This window comes from Agelaius phoeniceus, chromosome 5, assembly GCF_051311805.1.
Source record: "Agelaius phoeniceus isolate bAgePho1 chromosome 5, bAgePho1.hap1, whole genome shotgun sequence".
NCBI classification, from domain to species: domain Eukaryota; kingdom Metazoa; phylum Chordata; class Aves; order Passeriformes; family Icteridae; genus Agelaius; species Agelaius phoeniceus.
In genome coordinates, this window is record NC_135269.1 from 61,884,409 (window position 1) to 61,911,938 (window position 27,530).

The following is a 27,530-nucleotide window of genomic DNA, read 5'->3' on the forward strand; positions in this document are numbered from 1 at the left end:
CCCTGTGTAGTGCAGCAAGAGTTCATGTCAGGGCAGTAAGGAGACAGCAAGGGCAGGTTTCACATGCCAGCACACTCAAAGAAGGCATTTTTGTGCATGTTTTGTTTGTGGCAACACTGAAGGGATACAATGATTTATCTCTGCACTACAGATATTTTCTAAATTACCACCTAATTTGAAGCAGCATCCTTAGAAAAGAAGGGACACTCTGGGTCATGAACAATGCTTCAAGTGATCCCCTGCTTGCTGCAATTTTAAAATCCCTGGTCTTTGAAATGTTTGCTATGAATGAAATATTTTTATATGGGGAAAAATTGTAAGGCTGTCTTGTGTGTTTTTACAAGTTCAGATTCCTGGTCTGTCAGCCTGGCAAAAGTCCCTTTAATGAACTCAGAACATCACATCTACACAAGTTTTTTGCACTGGATGGGTAGAAGGCAAGCAAAACATTTCCAGGCTTCCTCTAAAACTGCCATTTCTATGGGGTGCAATTGTTATTTTAATAAGCATCCTACCAAGACATTCTCGTTTAAAACAAACCTTTTTGTTCTTTTAACAAATAGGCTTCTGTCAAACACTAATCAAGGCACTTTTGTGAGCTGAGGTGGTGACTGGTATTAGTGACTAGACACTTCTGACTGCATCTTAGTGCTTTGTTCCTCACAGGATCTTTTCCCAAGCTGTAAAATGTGATGCCAGATTTAGTTTCTAAAGCCAGAATAACACTAATAGACAGTAAATGGGTGTGAGTTGTCACATACAGCAGCATCACAGAGTTAGTGCTATGTCTCAATTAGGAGCAGACTGAAAATCAGAGGGAGCAGAAAGTATTCTTTCTGGTTTCTGTTCTCTACAGCAGTTCTTGAGCTGTAGAGAAACTAAAAACAAAAAAAGGAGTGCATGTTTACTGGTGAGGAGAGAAGCCTGTGAGCACAGTGCAGCCATGAGCAGTGTCCCTGACCTGCCTGCTTGCATGGATCTGTTTATCCCCACACACAAAGCTGAACACAAACATGTAGATGACACAAAGGCTAAACCATGCCTGTTTTCTAATGGGAAAAGCCAGTGCAATTCCTGCTGGACAACAAATGTGAGGTAAAGTAAATGTAGGCAAAGTTTTTTTCTATTAATATGATAAAACTTCTGGATATTCCTAAAATTAACTGATGTTGCAGCTTCTGCTGGTTCTGTTTCATATGTGTAGGAGTATGTCAGTCCCAACTCTTGCAGAAATCATTTGAAGTTTTACTACTGATTTCTGGGGGACAGAATTATATGTTCTGAGTTGTGAACAGTTTTCCAAAGTACACAATGAACTCATTTGCCTGCTGAGATGAAGCAACAACTACCAGAGATTACAGCAGTTTGCCAGTTCACCCTTGTACAATGCATTGGCAAAGCCCTTCCAGGAGGGATGCTCTAACTCATGAAGTGCTGTTCCTTTCATGCACCTGAAACACATTTTCATACAGTTTACACAGACAGATTGCTACACTTAACAATGATATAACCTGATCTATAACAGAAATGTGTTGTATCATTTTAATACTGGTACAGGACTTGAAATCAGTAAAATCATCAGGTACTAAGAAAATGTGTACCTCATTTAAGAACAATGTTTAAATATACTTCTATTGAGTCAGGCTTCATGGTTATCTTTTAAACATTTCAATATTTAATTACTTTTAATCACAGTCTCCATAGTTCAAAAACTCCTATCAGCCACACAGCATTTCTGTTGACTAAATCCAGCTATATCAGATAGGGAATTAACAGTCATTCTGTATAATACATTTCACAGTTTCTAAACTTCCCTTTTATTCTCTGAAGCAAGCCATGGACAAAAGAGCATTTCCTTTGAGAAGCATATGCACATTACTGGCAAAGCTGATAAAAGGGCCTCTAACAGCTGAAAAGTTCACTCACATCATCCAAAAACAAAAGCTGAATGGCTGAAGTTAATAACAGTGAAAACAAAGCTAATAATACAAAATATATTTATTATTATTTGTTTATTTGACCCTTATCTGAGACATTGAGGTTGTATATTCATGAGAATGAAATGCAATGAGTTAAATAGGCAGTTGCTATGTTTTGCCTATACACATGTATCCTCCTAGGCACTTTTAAATGCATTGATATGCCCCAAGATAAGTAGAATAAGCATTAATGAATATTTTTTATATCAGACATCCATGCAATATGACCTGAAAATGGAGAGAAGCAATCATATTAATAGAAAAAAGGTTCATGGACCAGTGATCTGTGGTTAAATGGAACAGTCACTCCCAAGTCTGGGTTTGTCCTCGCTTAACTCAGTTCTAATTAAGCACACTAGAAATAACTGCTCAAAATATTCTTAAACTTATCCACTTTACGGCTTTGTGTAAAAACTGATAACAACACCAAGTCAAAAAATAGCACACTTTCAGGTTTTTGGGGCCAAACTGAGAGCTAAACAGAAAAATTCTTTTAGCATAGCAGGCTTCATCCACAACTCAAAACATCAAAGGAAAGATGCCCAGAGCCTTTGCTATATCCTTCATACAATGCCTTTGAAGTACCTGTGTTTACATGACCACTGTAAATATAAAATGCACTGGTGGCATCAGCCAGGGCTGAGGAGTAACATGCCATTTGTGTCTGCAGGATATATGTTGTCCCTGAGGCTGGGAGGGAGATGTAAAACCATCCACAGTGGCTTTCCCAGCAGCTTTCCTTTCCCAGCTCAGGCACAGGAGCACACCCCAGCCATCCCCAGTGCAGCATGAGCCTGACCTGGTTGGGAGTGGACACCACCACTGGTCCCTGTCACCATGATATTTTCTGAAAAATCCTCTTTGCCCAGAATTTTCTCCTGGGAAGCTGAGAAGCCTCAGAGAGGAATGAAAACAATAATTATCTCATTGCTTCTCCTGTGTTTGCTGCTTTGGAATGAGGCTTGGACATTGTTTACCAACAGGTGAATGTTTGATTGGTTCCATGTGAATTGTTTTTAATTAATGAACAATCACCATCAGCTGTGTCAGACTCTGAGGAGTCAGCCACAAGCTTTCATTATCATTGCTAAGCCTTCTGATGTATCCTTCCTCTTTCTTTAGTATAGTTTTAATATAGCATTCTTTAATATAATATAATATCATAAAATAATGAATCAGCCTTCTGAGAACTTGGAGTCAGATTCTCATCTCTCACCTCATCCTGGGGGCCCTCACAAACACCACAGGTCCCTTCCCATGTCCTGCTGTAAGGAAGGAGCCCCAGGGGACCCTGCTCTGGATCCTGCTCCCAAGCTCCACCACTCCCAGTCCCAGGGGACCCTGCAGGCTGTGCCACAGTGTGCAGATGTACCCAGCTATCAGCACAGGTACCAGCCAGTGCTGTTCCACAAGTCCACCTCTGGACCAGCCCTAAAACCTTCTCTGGACTCATTCCACACTGCAGCCATGGCAAATCTTGCTAGGCACAATTTGGCTCCATAGAGAGGTACCTCAGCGTCTCCCTTGCTGTTGAAATTTGACCATATGTACAAATTTAAGAACTGGAAGGAAATATAATTTTCCAACTACTTTAATGTGACATATAAATGATCTTTGCTGATTTTTTTTCAGCAGATACCAATATCTTTATGATGTTACTTCAGTTAAAAGTCCATCTGGGACATATACATACCTCCACTTACTGTCCTAAATACCTATGTTTTATTGCTCTTTGGAAACACTAAATTACATTTTAGAGGAAAATGAACTGGTTACATTTCCTCCAGTTTTCTTTGTAACTATCTCTCATTGTATTATCACCTCTTTTTACAACCTATTCATGTCAGCTTGAACAGCATGAAGAAAGCAAATGAGTCCTGCCAATAAAATATGCCTGCTTAGCTGGTGTAGTCCTAAACCTCTCTCAGTTTTGAGAAAAGTTCATCTTTCAGTTCATAAGGAAAAATAACACTTTTCTCATATAAGAAGTCCAATATATACTCTTTCCTTAGAGTGAGAAATTGGAAGTTTACTCCTATCTCACTGGGTTTTTTTGTTGGTGTCTATATTCTTAGGCCACTGAAACATAACATTGTACCTTTGCCCTTGGTAAGGTGTAGCTACATTACCAACACCCCAATAATCAGACAGTAATGGAGCATGAAGTAAGAAACATAAAAATGTAACATCAAATTGGAGATTTTTGGGTTTAAAGAGATTTGAAAGTTATTAACAGTAGGACTTCACATTTTTATCTTTCACTTTAAATAGATTTAAAAAAAAAAAACCAAACCTGTAAACATCACTTCATAAACATAATTTTCCTTATATTACTGATATACAGACAAAAAGGAATGCCCAATGACTTTCCTCAAGTTCAGAAAACAAGCTAATTGGAGTCAAGGAGGGTGTTCTAGAGAATTCTGGTCCACTAATTCAGCATGTGGTTTGAACTCTTCAGACAGTTTGAAAAGCAATCAGTGCATTTGTGATATTGGATTTGTTTGTTTTGATTTAAATTTTTGAGGGCAGTATCTTGAAAGAAGAAAGACGCTGCAAGGAAATGAACACCTTGGTACAACGCTTTACAGACATATGTTAGGTAATTCCTCACTTTGAATATGAATTCAGATACATCAATTAGCTTTAAGTTCTCTTCTGAGTATTTTCAACACGTTGGGTTTAGGCATAATTGGATTTTTTACCCCTGAAACACTTAATCAAGGCTGAATCAAAGAAAAAATTCGCTTTCAGAAGAATTCTGCATTATACAAAGAAAATACTTCTCTATTTGCAAAAGATCTGCCAGCTTTATTAGGTTTCCTTCATTTAGAGACTTACTTGTTTTTCCTTTTATCCAATTAATGCATTAAATCACTTTGATGTGTTGCTTTTTAAATACGCAGTCTCTGCAGTTATAAAAAAGTACTAGACACATCAGCACCATTCATTTTCCCAAGCTGAGACAACACTATGCTCATCTCAGGTACAGAGATGATTTTAAGGTGACTTGATTATTCCCCCAGTGTTTAAACAAACCTTTCATCAGTTTTAACGCTACACAGCTGAAGTGTTTTCTTCCCTATAGAGCAAGGATTTCTGTCATCAAGTTAGCATGAGTCAAAGAGATCCTGAGGAAAAATCAATGGAAAGCAAGTCTCGTAAGATGAGTGCATTTGAGAAGTGTAATCCTTTTCTTCCATCTTACACATTTTCCAATAGCTTCCAATGCAGAAGAAGCTAGCATATGTGAAATCTGAGAGCAATTTTGTCATAAGTAACCTGTCTCCTCTCTACCCCTGCACAGCCAGAGGTGGATATATATGGAACTTGTTATGCACCTGACAGAACTGCCAACATTCTCAGGGAAGATATAAACAAAAATAAGATGTGAAAAGAATATTCAGCAACAAGCCCTTAAAAATGAGTTCATCAGTAATTTTGTAAGGTAGACATTAAATATTACTTATAAGATTATATAATTATTTTTATTGATAAGGAATACCAGGTCACTTTGGAAAAATGCATAATGCATAATCACATCTCCAATTTTAAGCATGTTGCATAGAAGGATGGCATGGTTATCAAGCTCTGTATTTCACTGTCAAGAGATCAAAAGCATTAGGGACTTGGGTATGAATATAGACTAGACCACCGTTAAAAAGAAATCCAGAACTCATTGGAATCCCAGCCCAATCTCCAGTGTTGTCTTTGCTTCCAGGAAGCCAAGTCACAGCTTATTCTGCCCAACAGAGCTCAGCCAATTCACATCTGCCAAGGACACAAAGAAAGGGACTTGTCTCAAGCACCCAACCTTGCCACAAGCATTAATATCTGTGTTTGTATCGGTGTATTTAATAATAATAATAATAATAATAATAATAATAATAATAATAATTCCCAGATTCAGGAGAATACACTTAGGGGAGCATAACCCATTTGTATGGAAAGTTGGGAAGTTTTATTGCTATACAGAGTCTATGTGAAGACATGCTAAGTCAGATTTTTACTGATATAACTACATGGGACACACACACACACAGATTCCACAACCCATCTCTACCAAAAGTGGTTTATAAAAACTCCAAAATCGGATGCAGTGCTCAGCCTCGTGTTTGTCACCTATTGGGAGCTGCTATTCAGTGGAGGAGGTTCAGCTCATTGAAACTGTTGCATGTCATTGCCATGGCAATGTGGATGTGGCTTCCAGGGTGATGCAATCCCAGAGTCCAAGTGCTCTGTGCACTCCTGTTCTGCCTGGAACTAAAAGCCATGCTGAGAAGGATTAGTACTTTTCATTTCTTCAACTGCAGGGTTGAAGAAATGAAATGGGAAAAGCTGGGACAGCCTTAATTCTTCATGAGAGGCTTTAGCCTTAAGTAAAACCTCTAGCTAAGGTTATATGAAAGGTTCAAGAAGGAATATTGGATGTTTCACAATGAATCTGAAAACAATGTATCTCTAGAGTCATAACATTTCTGTCACAGACTATGGTTAAGTCTTTAAGGAAAACAAAGAAAAGGTTTATATGAAAACCAGCATTTTTTCTAGGCTAATAAAATGTATTTTGAATCTTTTTCTGACTTTCTGAGATATGCTTCCATCTTTTGTAAGCTTTTTTGTGCAGTCTGTACTCAATGTATTTGAAAAATAAACTTGCTTTATGACTCTCAGCTTGTGTCAGCACTTTCACAGTGTAAACACAGGAAGCTTTATATAATGTAGATTATGTTTAAAGTAAAAGTGTCTTTCTCAAACTCCCAAGTATGCCTTTTTTTTTCATTAACTATATGAATCTTAATGAGATCAGAATCCCTGTGTAAAACAGCAATAACAACGAGCTGAGCCATCCCAGTGCCGCCTGTTTCTTCCCACTCTCATTTTGAACTGAGCTGTGTTTCAGTTGACACAGTCATACACCAAAATATACTGCCCCAGTAAGGGCTTGGCAATCACACAGAGATTGCACAGTGTAAAGTGCTGGCCACTGAATCCTTTCCTTGTAATTTCCAAATTACTGAGTTAATCTTTAGAGGTTTTTCCTGATTTCAGCCTGTTTAGAAATGCATGTCAACAGCAGGAGGGATCTCTACCCATTCCTCCAGTTGTTTAACAACATTTACAGATTTTGTTCTCACAATATTTCCTATTCAGATTTGGTTTCTGTACCAACCCATCATCAGGTTACTGTGAAAAAATATTAATATCCTTCTTTTAGCAATTACACAGCTTCCTACTATGTCAATCCCTTCTTATTTTCTAAACAAATGCACAAAACTTTTCTTTATTATTTCTCCATTTATCACAAGCTGTTTCAAAGGTCCTAACACTTTTCTTGGAGTGATTTTATGCCTCTTTGATTTCTGATTTCTGTCAGTTTTGAATCAGCACTCATAAATGTGGGTGTACAAGCCTTGGGTTGTTATGTTTTCATTTCTTGTACTTTCATCACATTTATTTCCAGCTGTATTGGTTTTGCATCACCTGCCAGAACCAACAAGAAGTTCACTCCTGGGACATCAGCATTGGTCAGTAAGCAACATGGCACAAAAAAGCATGGCACACACTCCTCCTACTTCATGTTACATGTGTGTAGAGTTTTTAAACTTTCTTTATAATTTCCATTTCTAATGTCAGCTACAGAAATCTCCCAGTAATGTTTTGTGTGTATTTACCAAAATAGCAGCTTTCCAGGGCTTTTCAAGCTATGCTCTGTTCTGAAATTCTTATATGAAAATGTTTTTCTCATGAAGAATTCACTGGTCGTGGTGGTACTTCTATTTGTCAGTCATCTCTTTACAGGTCAGAAGAAAAAAAAAAAAAGTTTCAGGAAGCTAAGTATCTTCACCAACCAAATGTGAAACAAATGAATTTTCACTTTGATTGTCTCAGGTGCTGTGACCAATAAAAGTTTGTCATCTGTTTTATTGTATAGATTCTAAGTCACCTCTGTCATGAAAGGCTAGAGCACCCAGCCATCCATTTGTGGCCATTTCTTACTTGTGCTGTACCTGACTCCAGCCTGCTCTCCCATCTGTCAGCCTCCTCCTGTCACTTCAAAAGCAGAATCTCAAAGCATTCTGGAATGTGGCTTTTTCTCAAGTGACATCTCAGGGTTGAGAGACACTTGTGAGTATAGCTAAAAGTTACCACTTCACTACAGGGCTCAGTCTCTAATTTCTCTGCAGGAGATGCTGCCTGCAAACCGACAAGTGGTTTGAATCCTCCTTGACAGAAGGGTCTGGAAATGTAACAGCCCAGAGCCACAGCAGCTCATCATGGCCAAAGTAACACTAAAGAGCTAGAAAAATATTCAAGGAACAAAAGCTGCCTCACCTACACAGAATAGTTTGTTTATGTAATAGGATTTGTGTCACAAACTGCTATTTTAGGAGCAGGAAATACTATTTTTTTACCACAGGATTGTGCTAGCACAGTACCTTAACTGCTGTTTAGAAACCCAGATTTTGTTTTCTGCCTGTCTGGATCTCTAGCTAGGCAAGTCCCATATTGATGTAAAACATGCTTTTGCAATTATCTCTCTCTCTCTTTTTTTTTTCTTTTGATTAGAAGAAATAAACTCTGAAAATTACCAATTTGCTTCCTATCTTGTCAGCTCCAGAAGGAGATCAAAGGAAGACTATTAATATAGAGAGCTGGGTGCTCTATAGAAAAAAATTGTTTCTCCATTGCTGTTTTCCAATACTCAAAAGTTTATTCTACTACTCTTATGGAATATTGATTTTAATTTTCAACTACAGATTTCTTAAGATCCCTACAATACAACAGTGTAGAAGAAATGGCCTATATTAATTTTTAAGAAAGTCTTTTACTGAAAGTCTGGACCAAGCAAGGTCACAGGAAGTATAATTTAAGATAATGTTGAAATGTTGAAACAGAAAAAAAAATCTGATGTGATTAAAGGGGTGTGACATTTCTCCTTTAGAGTTAAAATCATGTAAGACTTAAATAAGAACACAGCAAAAATTAAAGGGGCTAGTGAAATGTCAGAACTGAAGGTGCAACAACTACAGCAATCATGTTTATACATGAAGGCTGTTTCACTGATCCATCATTACCATAGACAGAACCAGGAGCTCAGAAGAAGATTTGGCATAATGGAAGTCTCATCAGCACACATTTTTAACAGCTTAATGATCTCCTCTTTTGTGTAGCACACGCCTTGATTCAAGGACCAAGGACAAAGCTTATTTGTGTTACTAGATTTGTGTTATTAGATTTGTTTGACACAAACTGGATGTGCACTCTGGCAACAAAAGTTAAACCAATCTCTATTGTGAACAGAATTTTTAAACAAATTTATTTTTAAAGCATAAATTAGAAATTATTCTTCCCTGTCTTGACTGACACATCTAAAAATCACCCATTACTTAATATTATGACTATGAATTTCAAATAACAAATAAAAAGGAAAAGAATTCAGTAGAAAAAGGTATGATCACAATGCATCTAGACAGGTGGAAGGGTATAAAGCAGCAAATCTGGCTGCTGGATGAGAGATTATTCTGCAAAATGTCTGTATTTGGGTCAGTGAAGGTGATATGCCTAGTTAATTGGTGAATAGAGCACAGCACTGAAATCAATGAAAAACATTGATAAATGATGAGAATGTAGTTGGTGCTCCACACACTGAGTACAGAAAATCTGATTTGCTTATCTAGGAGATTTTATGATACAGCTGCCCCTGATAATAGGGGGCTGAATTCAATGGCTCAGAGGTCTCTTCCAGTTTGAAAAAAATGGTACAGGCATTTTAATTTAAAAGAAAATATGCAATCTCTGATACAGTGTTACAACTCTACTAATTTCAATCCATGGTCACTATTTTGCTTCTCGTTACCAGAAAATTGTCAAATAATTTAATGTGTGTGCAGAAAGGCATCAGGTTTGGTCCTTCCTATGCAAAAAATCAGTGTAAAACTATAATCTTGTATATGAACCTCATAGTGTCTCTCTATAATGGATGAATAGATGAATAAGTTCCTTGAAATGCTTTAATACTGCATGGTTTACACTTCTAAAAAATAACCTTTGTAAAATATGCTTTTATGTTAAGAATTCTGAAATCCTGGAACAGTAGAATACAGCTGTACAGCTACAGAACACAACCCCTTTAAGGTGGACACTGAGTTTCTGTTTAAAAATAATACTGATCAAGATCTGTAGTACCTACTGCATCAGAGGCAATCACTAATAAGTTAAAAGTCATCTTAATGAGGAGAAAAAGGAATTATTTGTGAAGGACTAGTAAAGAGGACTAAAATAGAGCATGATAATAATGTAAAAAAAAAAAAAAGGATGAGAGGATTAAGACTAATGGTCCTAGAAAATAACTCTTTTGATTATTTCCTGGAATATCCTCTCAGTTTGACACTACCACCTGGAATGCAGAATACAGTGTTGAAGCAAATGAAATTATTCACCTCTCTTGTGCTTATTCAGTCTTTGTCTCTTGCCACTTTAATATAAATTGCAACACTGACTCCTCATTAACCACCATCTACACCTCTTCTCTGATAAACCCAGCACTTTTGTCATTATTACAAACAGACAAACCTTGGACCACCTTGAAATTTAATGCATCTGTAACTGTGAAAACAGAAATACTGATAGCAACATTTCAGAGACAACTAGCTCTTCATGTTTTTATTATGCATGCCCATGTTTTGGGAAACACTCCTGAGCATAGAATTTAAAGTTAAATAATAAGTAGGAGTTTTAGCTGAAGTAAGTTTTCTACAGTGTAACAGAAGGTTTAAAACATAATGATTTAACTTAATTTAGTATAATTGTAAAATGAAGGTGATACTTAATTCTAATCCTCCAGATGAAAGTAAGTGCCAGCACTGTATCAGGAGAAATTTACTGTGCCAACTATTTAGAAGGAATTTATCCCCCTGCTTGGGAAGGAAGAGGTGAACTTACTCTCTTCCACTGCTAGGAAAATACCACTGATTTTGAGCAAGTAATTGCAGATTTACACCCCAGTATCTCAGATCAGAGCATGGCTTGTAATAAAGCTGCAATATGTTTCAGGACTGAAGACACCTCTTCAAAGACTTTAAGATAAAGTACATGTTTTAGGCTTTTATTTAACTAGATTTCATTCAGGCTGAGCTTCAAGGAACCTGAGTGTGAAAGTGCTAGAAGCTGACTCTCTGCCAGAAACCACAATTTTCTCTTGCTCTCATATAATATTACACCACAAAGCACCCAGGATTTCGGACCATTTCTCTCACAGTGCTTCCTCTCTGCCTTTTGTCATGGGTAGGGATGCTGTGTAGAGGCCACAATGACTGGGTTTCTTCATCTTCACCCTTCCACCCTCTTCTTCCCCAACAGCCTGTGCTTCACTAGGATGATGAAAACCTGCACAAGGCTTTTTGCCCTGGTGAAAGCCCCGACATCAACCCCTCCCCAAACTGCAGTGATGGAGAGGAGCCTGGTACAGTACACCAAACACTGGGTCCTTCTGGAGGGAGGGATTTGTGAATGTGGGATATGGATGTTTTAGAGCAGCAGGAGAATGGCATGAGCATCAGGAGCAAGGAGGAGAGCCTGGGGTGGAAGGGAAGGTCTCCTCTGCCCTGAAAACCTTACCACCCGGGGAAGGAAGCTTGATCACTGGTTTGACTCTCCTTGGACACAATCCAGCTCACAATGCTTTTTCTTTTCAAAGGCATTTTTCTCCTTACTCCTCAGGTTCTATAAGGCAAAACCATCCATTCCTGTTAAGTAGCATGGTGTGTCAGTTTTCTGGCATCTGAGTTAAACAGTAACCATAAAGAACACTTATGAGAGACAATATCTGTTCTTGATGTCGAGTCTTTCCAGAATGGGGAACTGCTTTTAAATAACTTCTTTGAAGAATAAAATAGAATAGTTTCCTGATAATTGTTTTATTTCCATGGAGAAGTAAAGGAAAAGTTGCTGGGCTTATATTCTTTGCCATGACAGCTTGAGGATGTGCATAACAATTCCTGTTTCTGCCATCATTAATTTTATTTTTTCTTTCTTATTTCTCTTAATTTTGTTTTTGGTTGCTTTCTCTGTTTCTCTATGAATTGTTTGATTTCTTTCCTTTTTGGAGCTATATTCCAAGCTCTCTGCTCTCAGCTCCTCTCCATGCCCTTTCTTCCTCTGTGCCACTCACTGAGCTTGTTAAACACTCTCCCTCCCACTGACTTCTTGGTGCAGAGATAGTTGGTTACAAACCTTTGTAACAATGGCCAGAACCTTTGACAACAGCCATTTCTCTCTGTCAGTGTAAGATGCTCATGCCAAGGCTCAAGGATAGCCATTTTCAGAGAGAGGGTCAGTAATTTTAAGGGCAAACAGTTGTCTCTCACAGATAACTGTACTGCACTCAGACAGAAATTATTTGTTCATCAAAATCTATCTATTTCAATCCAATCTCCCCTCACACCTTTGTGGAAAGGTCAAAGAACCCCAAAAAGGATGAACAAATAGGCAAACCAAATTCATAGGCAAAGTGATAAGATGCTGATATTTCAAAGACATGCCTGCAAAAAAATAAGGAGGAAAATATTCCCACCCAGAGAAGAGGTGATTTGATGGAGAATACTATGATCCCAGAAGAGGAGGCACATTCTATGTCAAACACTTTCCTAGATTTTTTTGATAGTAATTGCCTAAAAAAGAGTTTATTCTGATTCCTTTTATTTTCTTTTTTTTTTTCCTTTTTGGATTACTGTACTTTGCCTTTGCCAGGCATGACTCATATGCACAGAAATGCCTTTATCATAAATGAAACACATTTTCAGATTTATGTGCTGACTTAGCCAAAACTCAAGGCTTTTGAGTTTTAAAGTTTTGAAGTATTTCTAATGATGGCAGGAAGGTCTGATGTGCTTGAAGACATAAGGCTCATCACCAAGGCAGCAGTAAGCTCAGTGAAGGCATAACAAACCAATTTTCCTCCATGACTGGGTCACCCTGTACTGAGGTGTAAAGGTCTGGTTACATACACCCCACTGAGCATGTATCCATGGGAGCAACGCTGGAAATGACATTTCTTCTGCATTGTGTGACCACATAAATATCAATTTGTGCTTTAGAACAAGAATGTCATATCATTTGGAAAAAATCCTAGTATCCTCATAAGTTACATTGGAAACTGGGAGGCATAAAAGAAAAGTATTACCCCACATGGCCTGGTGCTGGAACTCTTTCCCAGTGTGAAAAGCAGGATGCTGGGCCAAATACCCTACTGTTACTCCAGCTGGGGAAACAAGTTCCATATCAAACATTTAAGATATTTTGCCAGTAATTTTTGTATTTGCTGTTGAGGTGGAATCTGGACTGTCTATTACATATACTTATTACAGTGGATAATTCACGTACACTAAGCCTTATACACAGAAGCGACTGAAAACCACAGAATACAATAAAAAAAATAATGCTTGGCATGAGGTAAGTGTGTGTCCTCTACCTTCAAGAGCTACCACACCTGATGTGGGCCGAGAACCTCAAACTGAGAAGATCAGTACTTCTTAAAAACCATGGTCATTCCCCCGAGAGACTGTGGGGGCATGTGGGACTTTCCTATTAAAATGAAAGTGGGAGGAAACGAGCAGGACAAGAAAATATTCAAGAGCTGGTCACAGTACAGTGTGCCTCTGCCAAGAACAGTCTGCACCTTATCTCTTGGCAATAGAGAGCAACAAAAACTTTTTCCTTGTTTCATCTAGGGCTACACATCTTTTTCCACAGACTGCTGTGGCTATTGCCAAGAGCTGTGGCAAAAGAAGCACACTAATCTCAAACATTGTAATGCTGAACCAGCAGATAATACCAAAGCACCTACATTTTCTTGTGCTCTCTCTCCTTTTATTTCTTTCCTGCCTGTTATCATAACTATACCATGGAGAGTTTTCTTTGAAGCATTCTTCGAAACACAATAGACAGCATACATTATTTATCCTAATGGAATAGTGTGCAAGGCACCCCCCATATCTCACTTCCTCTGAATAACTTCAGGAGAGAACAGAGCAAGATAAAAACAGGCTGCTTTTTTTTAGTGAGAAAGTAATGAAACCTCACAGAAGGCAATCCTCATGTGGATGAGGTTGCAGAAGTCGGAGCAGCAGGAGATAGAAAACCCAACTTTGTTTTCTCCCGTGCTATTGAGTCATTGGGGGAGTCAGGTGCAGGTACTTACAAATAGCAGGTACTTACAAATAGCCACATACAAATCCAAGAGCAATATATTTAAGACTTGGGAAGGGCCCTGAGAACCTGACTATCCCTACAAAGTTGCTTCTGTTTAAAAATAATTATGTACTTTCTCTGTCTCAGCCTCCCAATTTATTTTCACACTTAGAAAGGAGTGAACCCCTATGAATTTTTTTATAAAATTAACTACAAAAATGTAAACTACTACTTGTAGGAGAGAACTGTCAACACTGGGAATTTGACTTTACATATCAGCAATAAGGTATTTTTATAGAGGTTCCACCATTTAAGGGGCAGAGAGCATTTACTAGTGTAAAGGAACAGTACTGTAAATGCCATTATTCTGTTGGTATGAAAACAGCAGCAAACATGCTTCCTCAGTTTAGTTTTGAATTCTGAGCAGAGCTCGTATTTCACACAGTAATAGTCAGTAACTTCCATGGACAGGGAACATAATTACAGTGTCCTAGCTCCAAATGGCTGAAGGTTGTAAAGGATAATATATAGCACCTGCTGAATCTGCAGAAGGAAAAAACCTAACGCAATAAAGAGCTCCCTACTGGCACACTCCTCCTTTTTCGGAAGGACTTTCCAATAGGCACAGGCAGGTGTTTTTTGATGGTTATGTCACTGCAGTTGGTTCAACAACAGCATTTGACGGCTGCAATGACAGAATGGGAACAGACTATCCCCTCAGTTTTCCTAGGTTTTAAAATCCAGCCATGCAAAAGCTAGGAAAGTTTGGAGTTACCCTTTCCTTTTGTGCAGAAAATTCCTCCTAGTGCTGTCCAAGGGATAGCTGCCACTCATCCCATCAGGATTTCTGGGGTGCAGTGCTACTCACATTTCCACAAACTGTTCACTTGTCTTTTCCAGAACCTCCTTCTATTGCATCACCTGAACAAGAAACACCAAAACTGCAGTCTCCTTCTGTCAGACAGGAGCTGCAGAGCTCTGAAGACAGAGACACACAGGCTTCCAGTCAGCCCAGTCAGTTATGTGACCAAACAGTGAACAATTATGATGTGATCAAGCTCCTTTATTCAGCCATCTGCAATTTTCCCCAGATGTTCAGATTTATGGAATATTCCAGTGGCTGGTGTCATAATCAAGCTTTGCTTTTAGATATTCTTGATCCCAACCATTGATAGAGAACCTTAATTAGTGACAAAGGCACTGTTCCTCACACCTCTTTGGGTCATGTGCACTGTTAAAATACAAAATGCTGGATTGTATCTGACTGCATAGCATTACTGGATGATGCCAAGTTACCTTCCAGAATTTCTTCCAATAAGATAATTCTGAAGGTGAAAAATCCTCTAATGAAAGGGAACTCTGCCCTGTCCCTGCAGAGGCTTTGCTCACCCATGTTTCATAACAAATATTATCACCTCCTGGATCATCATGGCTTCTGCCATCACAGAGATGAGTACAGCCACTCCAGTAACTTTGGCCAGCCTCATGAACAATCCTGCAGATTTAAGCCAGGACCTTGGGAGGGGAGACAGATGGAGAGCAGGAGCAGCACAGGAGTGCCAAGGCTTTGTGCTCCCATCAGAACAGGTTTATCAGCAGACGACCAAGTCTGAAGTTACACTATCCATATCCAATTAGTCTGCTTGAATCAATCCAGACTCTAAGAGTTCCTAAATCTTTACAAACTTCCAGAAATCTTTAATTTCTGGTATCTAGGACAGACTTTTATAGCTTACATCATCTCTGTCATCAGGAAAGCACTCTAGTGGCAATAATTCTTCCCACTGTACTTCACTGCAATTTATTTATTTGACTGGAATGGAAAGGATAACTGAGAAAGAGAGCTTTTATTGTGATGTGCTCTCTATTGCAATGCTTCCCACATCCAGGCCCATTTGTATTCTATCACCTCTGGGTTATGAGCAATTCTGTCACTGGGGATTGTCATGGCTGTAAAGACTTAACTCCTAATACCTCCAGATTAAAGAATTTTTCCCAGGCACTTTTTTTTTTGTTGTTGTTCATATTTTCATAAGGGCTAACAGTTAGAGGGTTTAGATGTTCCGCGATCACCCACTGTCAATCCTATTTGCTTGTTTTCTTTGCCAGGAAGGTGATAAAATGTATTTAACCTGAGCCCCCCTGCAAGATCAGATTTTCTCTCCTAAATGTTCTCTGTCTCATCTCTAGAGTGAAACTTGGCACCAATTTCAGCAGAGGCAGAACAGAGCCATAAACCCCACTCTCCTTTAGTACCATTCCTATGATCATACAGGTATTCAGGATACAGATTATAAAATTGTCCCAAGAAAGCCCACCAGCTTTCATTGCTCCCTTCAGCAGTTTGAACCACGGCAATATTGGCTAAATTCTTTATGGTATACGTAGTTGATGCTGAGATGAAAAATAATCTCCTTTTTGTCGTAGGAAGACAAAATGATGAGATTGAGATTGATGAGATTGAGAGTATTGTGTTCTGTAGGCATCTGGATATGCACCTCTCCAAAACCCAGCTCCTCAGCACCAAATACTGATTTCACCTGGACTAAAGAAAGACCTGGTGGCAGAAATTGCTTCTCACTGTCCCAGAACATGGAGTTCTGGGGCAGAAGGGAAAAGTCATAGATGGTTAGTAAGCTTAAATCAAAGAAGGTTTACATAAATAAAGAAGTTTGTGAAGAGTCAGAAAAACACGTATGAGAGGAGAAATACAACAAAATTAGAAGGGTGACAGGAAATTTAATGTCAGGTTTGAAGCATCTTGCATGTTTCCAGGAGAGTTTTCTTTATTTAGTTGAAAAGTCAACCTAACCTTCAAAGGTTAGAGAAAGAATAGACCCAGCCAACTTTCAGTTTACAGTTTTCAGCTAACTCTACTGTTGATGTTTCATTTTCTACAAATAGTGGGCAGTCTAAACATAGGTATGCTCTGTACAAAAACACCAAAGGTCACCAAAAGAACATCCTCCTCTTCATCCCACAGCATAATGTAGTCAGAAAGCAGTTGCTACAGTGATCAGAGAGTTCTCTCTGAAACTTTTGTCTGGTGCTTTTATCAGACATGTGTGTCTGAGGTATGCTATATACATTATACATGAGGAAGCAATGACAGAGGAATGGGAATAGGAATAGCTGGGATGTTCTTACGGGGAAAAAAAAAAAGTAAATTATGCTGACCATACTCTTTTCTTGGCCCTGTGGGCTACAATCAGCTCTGTTATAGTGACATCATTTACAACAAACTTGATTTAAACTGGTTGCATTAGGGCAGCTGGGAATACTATATGGTCTTTAATGTTCTTAAGCTTATTTTGCAGTGAGAGCATGATGGTTTCTGTATAGGCATTTGCTACTGAAATGGGAAATAGGTGGGCTGTTTGATGAGTCTGTCAGCTGGAGCACTGGCAATTGCTACTTGGACTGCTTCAATGTAAATAGAATTTTCTTAGATTTCAATACTCTAGGGTTGAGTCTTTTTTCCTGTTAGTATATACTAATCTTTCTAATTCTTGTTATTATTTATTTTCATCACAACCAGGAGACAATCCTGACTTTTATGCTTATCATATGTTTATCCATTCAGGATTCAGGATGTATTTACACAGCTTTCAGAAAGTGATGGTGAGAAATTTTCCTAGTGCCACCATTTTATTTGTGTTTCCCCTCTCCCTTTACAGAGGTCCAGTATGTCAGTGTTGCACCACGAGAAAATGTGCATTTCCAAGCAAAGTCCATGGACAGTTTTTATTTTGTAATGACAATGAAAGTCAAAAGTCATGCTAAATTTCTTAAATCAAATTTTCACTTTTAAATCCCACTTTAAATAATGTTGTAGTTAATAATCACATAATCAATAGACAGTGTCCCTAACTCGATGTGTGTGTTTCCTTAGGGTTAAATTTACTCAGGTAATTCCTTCTGGAAAGTTTTCTGCCTGCAGTGATCTTCAATCCAGTTTTTGTTAATGTGTAAAGTTCTGAAATCTAATTTGTTCCAGTTCAGTATTGGACTTCCATTTTATTCTGATTGTGTACATACACACCTGAAAATCAGCCAGGTTTGGTTTACCTTTCAAAACTGCAGCTGCATTCCAGTGCTTTGTAACTATGGCCAGTGTGAATAAGGCACCTGGAATCTTTCTGTCACTCAAAGATTTTTAACTCTATTTATTTGAACATCTCTCATTGACATTTCTGCTTGTCTGATGGTTTGCAAGATGTTTGTTTTTCTTTTTCACAATCCCACTGTGCAATTGTGTCACTTTCCATGAAGCAAATGTTTACTACTGTCAAATTATCTACCTGTACAGAAGGAGCAATGGGATCTGCACTCAGTGTTAAAGTTCCTTTTTTGCTCCTTTCTGGCAGTAGCGGAAGCATTTAGGTCTATGAAAATTAATCTCAAAAGACTGCAATAAGTCTGGCAAGTAACATTTGGAGCTTTTATAAGTACTGCACACAACATGCTTTCTAAGCACCAACAAAAATAGTAGGCACTATTAAGCAGTCACAAAAAACACTGGCCACATTTTCTGGAGAGGATCCATACTACTGACAACTTCTCACAGCTACCCTTCTGCCTCCTACTTGCCCTACTTTTGTACTGAGGAGCCACCCTATCTGCGGGAACATTTAAAGAAGTGATTTTCACTGGAGAGAAATTCCCATTTGCCCCATGAATCCCCTGGCACAGATCCCTCTGGAGAAACACGGTCCCCCTTCCTCTCTCCCCTGCAGTCACCCCACACATGGGCAGACAGAGGCTGCTCCCAGCTCTGGGCTGCAGCTGCTGCTCAGGAAGGCTGGAGCAGAGCTGCAGAATCAGGCTGAATGGCCATTCCATGCAGGGCTCGTTCCACCCAGCACACTTGTAGTACAATTAAAGGAGTGCCTCCCCTGCTCCTCCTCTCCCCTTGCTCTTGTAGTATCTGAACGTGAACTCCCTTGGATAAACAAATGTTTGTACCCATACATATCCTTCTGGCCTTTAAGGACCTTATTCCAGTGCCTTTTGTTAGGATTTGCAGTTTTACCTGCCAGTTGCACTCACCACCAGCTGGCATTTCTTTTTCACCTGTATCATGGGCGGCACATCATTTAAGACACATGTTTTTCAACCCACTTACCTAATTCCAGCAGAATTGGCAGAAGCTGCTCTATTAGCAGTATTTATACAACACATTTGCAATACACACTTTGCAAAATTATTTCTTTTTCGTAAGCAGTAGTATTGGCACGAGGTTCTGATTTCAGGTAAAACAACCACTGCCCACTACAGCCCCTCAGCCAGTCAAACAGCCAAAGAAAGCAAAGCAAAACAAGCCAGTCAGACATTACCAGAGAGAATGGTGATTATAACAAACAACAATACAAGGGGAAAATGCATGGCTATTCAGAAACTGTCTTTTGGGGACTGAAGAAGAGATCTGGAGCCATTTTTCACTAGGTTCACGAGAAAATGTCAGCACACAGATGCTACTGTACTGTCAGATTGCATCTTAATTTGGCCAAAGGGGACCCAAGCAGTCACCCCTCACAGACATTTTTAAAGGCCCATTACAAATCTGATTTATTGGTTGCTAAGAGTCTTCCTGCTATAGTCTGCAGATTTTGCATTACATGGAGCTGAAATCCAGTTACAGATAAATGTCTGCTTCTCTGTATGATCTAAATCCATCTAAATTCAGTATTTCTTGGGCATCGGTCAAGCCTCCCCCGGTTTGCCCACCCCCTCTCCTCCTAATACCTCAAGGCAGTTTACTTCAGAATGAAGCAGAGCATTAACCTGTATAAAATTGCTAATTTGTATGTAACTCTCTTGCTGCCATTAAAAAAAAAAAATAATAAAAGGAAATGCCTTTTGTTCTTAAGAGGCAGGGAAAAAAATCAGGAACAAAAGAAATGCCTCTGCCCAGCAAAAGAAACGAGAAATTGCTGGGATATGTTTTAGATGTTTAGGCATGCTGGTGATAACAACAACAACCATTCAAATATAAATGCTAATTTGCTCTTGTTCTTTGATATTTAAAAAAATCGGATGGCTTTTTCCTCAAAAAAAGGGAAGAAATTCCTTGCCTTCTGTGAAAAGCCAAAGACTATACCAGAGAAATGCATTTGTATTGCTGAAGAAACACCATTCAAACTTGCTCTACTTGAACTGCCCATTGTTACAATTCAGACAATGTACAACAACAAGCACGGCTCAACTTCTAACCATGCCCGCATCACAAGGAATTAAAAGTCAACAGCTCTTCCTATTTCCATAAACTCACCTCCAAAGCCTTCATCTGCAGCTCCTCTGGCAAAAATCTACTAGCATTGGAACAATTTGTTACAGAGGCATGCAGCTCGTCCTAAAGCCTCGTATTTCGTGAAGGAACTATTCTAAACAAAGACAACGTCAAAAGCTACACAAGGATCGCTCACAGCAAGTCCAACTCAGCCCAAGTTTGGGTTCAACATCTGTCTGAACACAGCAGTGCCTCCCATTTTCATTCTGTTTTGTGGGATTAAACCCCATCTAATCTTTTTAAGTGACCCTGACTCAGGTTCCAGCTACACTGCTTTACAAATCCAGAGAGAGAGAAAGAAAAAAACGGCAAGAAAGAGAAGGCAGCGCCTTATCCCACCTTTCCATGGCTCTCAGCCCGTCTGTCTTCGCATGATCTGCAAACCACCTGTACTGGATCCAGCCCATTCTGGGGACGGAAATTATCTTCCCGGTAGATATAGTCTCAGCTGTGCTTTGATTTTTCGGCACGAATGTCTAGAATCTTCTGCTTAAGCCAGGCACAGCAGCGCAAAAACTGCAGCTGAGCTCTTTTGTTTTGCCTCTCTCCAGGGCTGAGGCAGCGGCGCTCCCGGCGCTCCCGCTCCCTCCGCCCCCGGCAGCGCCGGAGCGCTCGGCTCCGCCGCCGGCCCCCGCAGCCCCTGCCCGAGCGCCGCCGCCGCCGCGATCGCTCCGTCCGTCAAGGGGCAGCTTCGGGGGGCGGTCAGGTGATCTTCCGGTTAAAAACCGGGAGGATGCTCGGGGATTGAGCGCACGGATCCGTGGTGGGATTCAAACTGGCCATTTACATTACAAAGCAGGGAGGGAAATAGGGCTCCGAGGAGATCATCAGGCATCCTTCTGCTTTTTCCACACAAGGAGGCACAGCGCAAAGATATGCAATTAAACTTTTCAGTGGCAATATTCATATATAGTTTGGATACCATGACGCTCCTAAATATTTAAAATTAGGGGCTTATTCCTAAATAAACAATTTTTTTTAGATGCTATGCTCGTTCTGTATCCCTTCACAGATTCTTCCCACTTGTACCTTTTTTTTTACAATACAATATTTAAATATTTATGCTGAAGCCATATTTAATTTCTCATCAGCAAATGGACCGTACTCAACTAAAAACAATTCTCTATTCATATTATTATATTGCAATTCAAGTTATCTTTGATGTAAGGGCCATTACAGTTAAAACTGACTCTGAATTGTAGGCTATCCAATGGCCCTGCTCCCTGGGATTACCCTGATTAAAGCTACCATACGGTTGCAGGGCTTTGGAATTTAGGCTCTAAAAGACTGAAAGAATTCAGATTCTGTGAGAATCCTAGTTATTGCCAAGTAATAACAAATACCCAAATATTGTTGCAACAGTCAGAATTACCAGCAAACAATATGTTAGAAGAAGATCTTATAGGAAACACACTGTGAATCTTGATAAAATACTGCATTTAGAACCCCAGTTTCCATTAAAAAAAATTCTATCATGCTTAATGAGACCACAATTTCACTCAAAATATTCCTTATGCATTCATTATAAAATGGTAACAAACAGGAAACACCTGCAAAAGTAGGCTCAAAGGGGAAAGTAGGCATCCGCATTTAATCAGTCTTTCTGAGAAACTAAATGTGTGGATGTAATGTACCACCTATTCCAGAAGAAATCTAAAGCCATTTTCCTATGACAGTGTTGTTAAAGACTCAAGTTAAAACCAGAAAGTCTATTCGTCCATCCACTGCCCAACAGAGACACTTCCAATACTTCCCAATGTTTCCAATGATATAAAAAATAATCATTTACTCATCTTGTATTAACTGTGGGTCTGTCCACAGACACCTCAGTTCCTCTGGCACTACACACTAAATGAGATTTCCACCTTTTACTTTCTGTACTATGACTCTTATGATGTAAGGCAATTCTTTTGATAAGTACACAAAGGAGAAACTTGGATTTCTTTTAGGACACTGAGGGAAAAGAGTTATATGAGAGATCATGGATTAACTTCACCATATGACTAGGCTATTATTATATCTACTAGATTGATAATAACAGCTCTATCTTTCAGAGACTTATAGTTTTTAACCCTGACACATCCTTTTCAGTAATGCTCTAGTAAGAGTGCTTCACATCATTCCTACCATAGCCAACATTTTTGCCACAGTCCATGAGCTTTTGACAGAAGCCAAGAATCACTCCAAGGGGCTGGTAAAATTCCCATAACTATTACATATACATATACATAAAATTCCCATAACTATTACATATACATATATATATATGAGGCATTATTTCAAACCAGTCTTTATGGGGGAAAAAAAAAATCAGTGGACTTTTGCTTTTCTACATTTCATTTAATTATATATTGAAAAAAAAATGTCAGAAGTGGGACACCTGTCATGCCTAGGTAAGCACATCCTTGTAGAAAGATATCTAACAACTACTGCACACCTAACACTAGAACATGTTTAAAATGATCCCAACAATGAAGACCATAGGAACCAACACAAGACAGGAACAAAACTGCATCTCAGTTGTCTAAGTTTCTGGTTACAGGTGGAATTCTGCAGTTCTTTTGGGCCCTCTGTCTAGCCACAGGTAGTTACTCTATTAATAGTTTTTTCCTTTCACTCTCCTGAAGCCATAATATTGCAAGCAGAGTGGTGACATTCACTGGATGCAATGGATAAAATAGGAGAGAGCAAGCTGAGTAAGCCACCTGGAGAGGCTAGAAAGGCCAGACAAGCTACACATCTTCAGAACTCAGAATATATATTTGTATTTTCTAACTTGGATACTGTCAGCCTTTTTATTATTATTATAAAGTCAACATAAAACTTGGTTCTAGCACAAAAATAGGCCTAAACTATCATTGGTGAAAAGGCAAATAGACACAAATTACCCTGCCTGATACTTAAGAATAGTTACAATACTGTGCAAATCATGGGACTGCTCAACAAAGTTTCTGATGTAGCCAATTACTGGAATGCAGTTGTGTCATTCTGCACAGGCTCCCACTGAATGTGATGAGTTTCTTGATAAGCAAGAGGATCACATCTTATGCACACTTATTACAGTCATCAAAATGTTCACTTTAGCAAAGCTGAGTACAGTAGAGCTTTTCAACAATGAAATGCTGTGGTCACCCATCTATTGCAAAGTATGGTTTACAACTCTCAAAGGGAAGTAATTTCCTGTCTAAGAAATAGAGAAATTATTTTAGGTTTCCAAAGAAAAGCCTTTTGTAATGCCTGGGCTGCCATACGCATTGACAGGAACATTCAGACTTTTTATGTTGATGCTGTAAGTACAGGTCTAATCCACTGGAAGGAACTGGAGGCTAATCTTCCATCTGAAGGCTGTAGGTACACATGCAAGAAGGCATGTAAATAATGTGTACAGACATGTATACATAATTAATAAAACCATGTAATAAATATGGATGAAAACCTGTCTCAACCATGCAGATAACAATTATGTTTTGGAAATTATGTGCAGTAATATTTATGAAAATAAAAATCAGTACAAACTGATACTTCACTCAGAAAATAAATACAGGTTTTTTTAATCATTAAGTTTATCTCCTGTAATCTTTAGAGAGGAATTTGAGAGTTTCCCAGAAGAATCACTAGTTTTAAATCATACTCTCTTAAAAATTAGAGCTTTAATTCAAACAACAACACAGACATAATCAAATTATTGAGGCATGACAAAAATAAATTAATGGTCTACTTTGTGAGAGAAATAGTCTCAATATTTGCAATGTTAATTTCAAAACAGTAAAAAAATGCATATATCTACATAAAATAACAATAAAAAATCCCTATTTTAGTTATAATAATATAAGCCTTAAGGCTGGATTTATTCCTAAACAAAGCCATAGAAATAGGTTGCATCTTTTTTTACAGTTAATTTATATGCAAGTCAAAAAGGTATATCCTTAAAAATGAAACTGCATTCAATCAGTAAGAAAATGGGTATGTCATGTATTTATGAAGTATTTTTAAATCTGTGCAGCGAACAGGCACAAATGGCTTCTTTTTCCATTACTCTTCAGATGCAGAATTTGCAAGTCTATGTTTCAAAATCAGTGCTAAAGGAAGCAAACAGCTATAACTACATCAATATTATTGATGAATGAAAATAACCAAGTGCACACAAGTTACACACATCTTTATACAATGGGGCAAACCACAACAAATATGGCATTTACAGTAGTTTGAGTAACTTCCACCCTTAAAAATATTGTAAATTATATTCAGGAAATTTAACAATTTTCAGGCAGATTTGGTTTGGGTTTTAGCTTTACAAACAGTCCTTTGTCATCACAAGTTAAAGATTACAAAGAAGAAAGTGAAAGAAGGCTGAGATAGAGATGTGGTCTGAATCCAGTTATATTATAAATGAGCCATTTGGCATGTGGTCTGTGACTCGTGCTAGAGAAAGCCGCTATAGAAGGCCTTTCCATGGAATGGATTAGTTGTTATATTTGACTTTAAAACAGACAGAACTGAGAGATGATTAGTTACATTAACACAAATGTCCTTTGGAATTCATGACCTTTCCTTATCAAATTATTGAGGCATGGCAAAAATAAATTTGCTACAAGAAGAAATTATGGAAACTTTCCCCTCTTTAAAAACCAGGTGAATGATAAAAATAGAAGTAACAAAATTCCTTTGACATTGAGGAGGAAATTCGCCATCAAGCTGGAATGTCCATGCTTTTTTCCCTTGTATGGGGTATGTTGCACATTGCACAAGATTGCATCCAGATTTTTTTGATTATTTACAGTGAGGGAGACTCCACAACCCCTGTGGGTGATCTGTTTGGTCACCTACACAGTGAAGAAGCCTTTCCTTGTTTTCAGGTGGAACTTCCTGTCCAATCATGTTTCTGCCCATTGCTCTTTTCCAGTTGCTCAGCACCACCAAAAACAGGCTGGTACATGCTGTTGACACCCTCCCTTCAGATACTTACAGACGTTTTTAAGGTCCCCTCTCAGTCATCTCTTCTCAAGACTGAACAGGCCTAGCTCTCTCAGCTTTTACTTTCCTTATAGGAGAGATGTTTCAGTCTCCCAGTCATGTTCACAGAGCTGCACTGGGCACTCTCCAAGAGCACCAGGTCTCTCTTATCCCGAGGAGCCCAGACACAGCACACCAGATTCACCAGCAGCCTCATTAGGGCTCAGTAGAGAGGAAACTTATTCCCTTGTATAAACTTCGCACAGGGTTCAATTAAATTCTATAAAATTTAACTTGTGGATGATTCGGGGAATGGAATGTACAGCTTCCAGAGAAACTTTAACAAAATTACTTTGCCAACCAGTTCTGAGACTTGTGTTTCAAAGAAGACTGTCTTCATCTAGCTGATAAACACACTAGCCTTAATAACTTTGGCAGGAGTCAGTGGGTAGCGATGGGAGAAAAGTCCCATAAAAATGCCTGCTTATTTTTTTGAGGATATTAATTTAACTTTCTTGGGATAGTTCAACTGTTTCTCCTTGAGCTTGTAATATTGCCTGTTCAGGCTCATGATGAGAAGGAGAAGATAATTATAGTCCTCTTCAGACAGTGTGTTCATTAAGTGTGTTATTTTGGATAAGTAAGTTTTTTAATTGGCTTCCAGTGCCTGCCAGTAGGATGGTCTGTGGTAGCATTGCAGTGAGGATGTGTGCCCCTACTGCTTTCCCCTGTTGGAATTCAGTGGAGTTTAATTGAATTACAATAGGGGTAACCACAAGATGTCAATTACTGGTTTATTCAGTGTTCACTCTTCTTCCAATGGCACTTGATTGACTCGGCACACTTCTCTTATTAGAGGACCTCTTCCCCTCTTCCCAGAGAATAAGATGCCACAGTCTTTATTAAACAGCAGCATAATTCACACAACTCTGGTGGCACTGACTGCAAAAATTAAATCTCTACCTGGTCTGAGTTTATAGCATGTGACCTACTTTATTTGAAACTAGTGTTAGAATGTCTTCCTGCTCCTATGATTTTGCCCATGTGTTGATACTTTTCCCCTCTGGAACTGGGAAGATACCATTTTTTGAATTATGCAGAACTATCTTTTTGTCTGACAGAAAAAGAAATTGTTTGTTCTTTTGAGAAAATGGAATAGTTTGGAAAGAATCTTTCTAGATTTCCAATGTTTAAGTTATGTGAAAGAATTAAATAAAAATAAATCCTTAACCTATCTTTTTGACTGCTCCCTAGTGCTCTGTCATCCAATTTGAGACCTGAAATCATGAAGACACCAAAAGTTTTTGCTAAAAGCACTTAGTATATTGCAAAGACAGTTACCTAAATCCATGAAAACTGGTCAAGTATTTTGCTAATTCTCCTTTTATGAAAGTGGTATCTTGATTAAATACAATTTTAAACAAAAAATTAAAAAATACAAAATAAAAAAAATTGCCAGGTTTTTTTTCCTTTGTTAAATAGCCAAGATAATAAGTTTTGTAAAACTTCTTCACAGAGAGAAATAATTTCCTGATCTGTAAATGTTAATTAAAGTGTAAATTTGAAAAATCACTGTGGTTGTATCAAAATTAATATGACATGACTATGTTTTTACAGAAATGTTATTTCACCGTGATGTAAGAAGAGCTAAATTACATTTTAGCAAAAACTTTTTAATCCTGTGAGCTACTACTAGTAGGAATGAAAGAGAAAGAATAAGAAAATTCAAATTTGCAGAAGGAATGGATATATGGTTAGAAAATAAAAAGACTCTTGACTGAGCCTACTAGTATTGTTGCACTGTGCTTCCAAGTTATCACCTGCTAGAGATTATTTACTCAACTGCATGTTTACTCAGTCCTCTCTAGTCCCTGTATATGGTACAACCCTCTTCTAAAGCAGTTCTCAAAATTTCTATTGCCATTTTTGGATTAAGATAATGCTAATAACAAATTAAGAAAACCAATCTTTAAAGCATTAAGTCTACTAATTTATTATATTCCTATTAATTGTAACTATGTATAGTTGTAATAAATGCATATATACTGTATATATATATGTATATATATATACATATATATTTCACATCTCTCTTTCAATTTGTGGCTTTGTAGGTT

General features: G+C 38.4%; 1 protein-coding gene across 15 annotated transcripts in view; it reads right to left on the reverse strand.

The window, feature by feature from the left end:
• MAGI2 (membrane associated guanylate kinase, WW and PDZ domain containing 2) overlaps window positions 1-27,530 on the reverse strand; it is a 702,121-nt gene that overhangs the window by 363,432 nt on the left and 311,159 nt on the right. Inside the window, exon 1 of one of the 15 annotated variants that reach the window (XM_077179139.1) lies at window positions 20,800-21,064. The exons of the other annotated variants lie outside the window; for them this stretch is intronic. The gene's annotated coding sequence lies outside the window, so the exon portion shown is untranslated. Of the gene's footprint in view, window positions 1-20,799; window positions 21,065-27,530 lie in introns of those variants that run through there. 15 annotated transcript variants of the gene reach the window in all.